The 4,353-nt window shown below is 35.8% G+C and overlaps 1 pseudogene; it reads right to left on the bottom strand.

Moving 5' to 3' along the window:
• Window positions 1–327: 327 nt before the first annotated feature.
• Window positions 328–2,329, bottom strand: LOC139863351 (DNA-directed RNA polymerase D subunit 2b-like; annotated as a pseudogene).
• Between the last annotated feature and the right edge of the window lie 2,024 nt (window positions 2,330–4,353).

The raw sequence follows: 4,353 nt of genomic DNA, 5'->3' as shown, positions 1-4,353 counted from the left end.
AAATAACCCGAACTTTTTGACATGAAAATAAAGCATGATCCACCGATTCGACGACGTCATCGCATAGAGGACAAAGGACGGTATAGAGGACAAAGGACGGAGTAGAGATCAATACCACGCTTGTCGAGTTGTGACAAAACGGGGATTCTCTCCCGCCTCACCCTCCATATGAAGACGCCTATTTTTTTAGGGACCAGCCTGTTTTTCCAGGAAATAATCGTCCGACCCAGTTGAAGGGAAACATGAACTCATCAAGATTTTTGTTGCAGCCTTCGTTGAGTATTTCTGTGATCCGCACCCTTATTTAATATAGATCTAGAGAACCTTTTAGCAAAGCTCGGATCCAAACTAGATACCAATTCCCATGCTAAAAAGCTCCTGACAAATTAACTTAGCCCCACACGGCACATTCACCTTCACAACGTCACCAGCAGAATCACATGCCCGGCACTTGGGCCCACAAATCTTGGGCCCACGTAAGACTGACGTCAAGGTCACAGTCGCCATGTTTTTGCATTTCCTACAGATGTGCATATGTGAAGCATCACAGAGTGTGTAGAGACGTGCAAATAAAGTTGCGGTTGCCCCAAAGGCTATGATATAGCCCCTCTCCATTTCACCGAACTTGACCCCACCGAAACGTTTGTGGTCTGCTACTGGTTGTCGTGTGAGAGGATGAACGGGCCCAGTGTTGCGGAATTTGACTTTGTCCACTGACATGTGGGTCAGCTTCCGGTAAAATGTGGGACCATGAACACCAGGGACTCGACCATTTCACCAGTTCGTCCATTGTAAACTCACTCGTTTCCCCATCTTGAAAATCCGCACCTGTATGGCTGTATACGAGATAACAATAAGCATTTCTCTTTCAATTAACATGCAAATAAGGGTGAACCGGTCTTTTTATACCTGTGAAGTTGGTTAGTTATAGCATCAACTGAAAAGAGTAGAGAAAAGGGGTGGCGTATTTCAGGGACCCACCCAAGGCAATCCCCTTACCCAATGCAGCCTCCAGCGGCTGACCTGGCGTTTGTCGAGAAGGAAAAGTGTGTGGGTTTATAACAAAGTCCCGAACGATTCCTTGTATCGTGAAAGGAAAGTTTTTCTGAGACTCCAAATCAGTGGCAATTTTAGGATCAAAAATTCACGTTGTCCTATACAATTTTATAGATACTTTTTAATAAAAAAATCTAAAGAATAAGTGTTTTCTTTTTAAAAAAGTCATTAATTTAACAAATATATGGGATCTCTCTTTAAATTTAGTATACTTTATAAAAAAAAACTTTCCACTTAATATTGAGATCCTTGAACCTCATTGCTAATGGATTAGAATCGCCCCTGCCAAAACACCCTTTTGCCCGTGATTACCTGAAAACTTGTCTTCGAGGTTTGGTGAACTTACCTACAATAATCATTAAGTTGTGAAATATTCTGCTAATACCATCGTTGCAAACGGCAACCGTTGTAGCGGTTTAGTGACTAACTCATCCCGTTTCATCCAAAACGTCTAATTAGTAGGTTTGTGCTAAAAATCAAGTCAACCAGAAGATGTCGGGTCAAAGTCGGTCAACGCCGGTCAAAGTGTCTGGCTTTCTTCTAGTGTAAATGAAAGTCCCAAGCTCATTTAAAAATTAGCTGGAAAAAAAATACCGATTTACATAGTATATCTTAAAAATAAATCAATAAATTCACAATAATTATATATAAATAAACATTATAAAGTATCAACAAAACTTAATACCACATAAGTGGTGTATGGAGGAGGTAAGATGTAGATAATCTTTCCCCTATCCGAGAGTAAGACAAGTCATTTTTTCACCCGGAGTGAAAAACACTCTTAAAAGTACAGAAAGTCATCCATCTCTCTATTCGACGGATAGAGAGATTGCTTCCGAGTAGACCTCTGGTCAATAAGTAGGAAAAAAATTTTAAAATTAAAATAAAATTGAGACGCCATGAAAATGATAAAATCAAATTCCCATGGATTTTAAATTCTGCCTGAAATTTACTTTAGGCTCTAAGAGTCAGTCAAGTCGTCAATAAATCGACGTTTGCTGTCGACTCAATAACTAGACCCGTAAATAAACGTTATAAAACATATACGTTATTTAAACTAACGCTATATCATCTTATATTTAAATCCTTTATTTTAAAAATGTTTATGTTTGACCCATTGACCATTGGCTTCTAACATGCTCTGATCTAAATACATACCACGTTCCAAAGAAGCACGATTCATCACCAACGAATCCTCTTGGTTGTAACCAAGGTGTACATTTACAGCCACAATAGCACATTGACCGATATAATATTCGTCCCCTGAGTTCATTCTTTTACGTACTACCGTATTTGGATGTTGCAAGACAATCAGAAAGAACCGTACGAAAAAGGGGCTTTTGAAAAGATTTTATAAGGTTTACAATTCAACAAGGGCTTCCTTTCAACCACTTCGACAAATCAAGGCTTACGGAGAAAATTTGAAGGCGACTACAACCGCGATATAACAATGTAAGTCGTACTACTCTAAGACGTGACGCTTTTAAATTATGGAATAAAAAGCTAAATATAATATAACTGAAGGTTACCGAACATAAAAATATAATGTTTCAATAACTTGTAATGTTTGTAGCGCACAACACGAAACGAAAAAAATTCTTATTTAGACGTTACCGCTCATTGGTTTCATTTAATGAACGGACTACCGATTTTATAATATTTGCTTATACGCATAATGGTAATAATAAACGAAAAGTCGTGAAAGAAACTTTGGTTGAATATAATTTAATCGATAATATAATGCGTCTAATAATGATAGTGCCATTGAGATGTTAAAATTACGAATGAAACCGATTTTGAATGGTGCATTTTTTTCATACCATTGTTTTGCTCATATTATAAACTTGAGAGTTCAAGATCGTGTAAGTGTTTGTGCCGTTAAAAAATAAATTTAGAAGATTATTATTAGCGATCTATCGTACAACATCATAACTGTAAAGCTTTTGTTAAAAATTGTAATGACACTTGATTAGGTCCTTATTTTGATAATAATACTAGATGGAATTCTACTTGTCTTATGTACCAAATGAATTTTCCCAACCAATTGAAGCCGATAAATGGGATGACTTGGAATGTAACAAGTTTTTTACAAGTTGTTAAAGAGGTAACAACAAAATTATCGGGTGTTTATTACTCAACTAGCCCACTAAATATTTTTAGATACCTAAGATTAAATGTGCGGCCGCACTTGAAGCACGATTAAATATTAATGGGGTGGAACTTAAGATGACAACAATATACCAAAATTTTAATTGTACGTATGGTCCCGAAGATAATGAACCTAACTATATAAATAACCAAATACACAAATTTAATACCGTTTTTGAGCAATTATTTTGTATTTATGCAAAAAAATATTGTCGACAAGCAAACCCAATTGTTGACCAACTTGAGGCCGTATCATCTTCTTGAAGGCCCCGAGACCTCAATATAAGTCTTTTTAACCTAGTACGTGAAAACGCTTCCAAGCGTGCAACGTGCATGAACAACGGCACAAAATTCGGGTGCGATGGTAGTGCCATATATTCTAATTTTGTATTCTAACTTCTCCAAATTGCAACGGTCTCATGCTCTTGTAATTTATAATTACAACTAGTTAATGACCCGTGAATACACGAGTTCACTTAAAAAAAAAATGGATAAGATTTTTTGATATATTTTTTAATAAATATAAATATAGAGAAGAAATTAGTTTTATGACTACAAAATATTAATTAATCATTGCTGTATAATATGATGAAAGTGGTTATCTTAAGTAAGTCATGCTCCATTTAAGACAATCAACCAAACTACATTAACACAAATTACATATGATCGAAGTATAACAATAGTTGTTGATCTCCTTAGTATAAATCTACATAAAACACATCACCTTAGTCTAGATTACCAACTCAGGTACGGAGTAACATAACTATCATTGTGGCTCAACCTATTTTGACCCACTCAATCAAATTAACCACTGCCTTCTCATTTCTCCACCTGCAATTAACACTTAACACGTTATACCATATAGTCTATTAAAATGTCCTATGATTAAAAAAAATTGTAAAACAGACAAAATGAGTTTAAAAAAAATGTAAGAGGTGACACTTCTTCAACTAATGAATAATCACGTCTAACTCTTAAATAGTACATTAGCATCAATAATCAAACACTTCACAGCAATACACCTTACAATTAGAATTATTGAAGGAAAAGAATTTAAACCCATGGATGGACCATCAACTGAAACAACACTCCTCAAAAAGGGAAGCCCCTACATAAGAAAAACAGGTATAGTAAACGCACCAAATGTGT

This window comes from Rutidosis leptorrhynchoides, chromosome 8 (assembly GCF_046630445.1).
Source record: "Rutidosis leptorrhynchoides isolate AG116_Rl617_1_P2 chromosome 8, CSIRO_AGI_Rlap_v1, whole genome shotgun sequence".
In the NCBI taxonomy this organism is placed as follows: Eukaryota; Viridiplantae; Streptophyta; class Magnoliopsida; order Asterales; family Asteraceae; genus Rutidosis; species Rutidosis leptorrhynchoides.
Note: the sequence above shows the minus strand (reverse complement) of the source record. Positions and strands in the feature narration are given on the sequence as shown.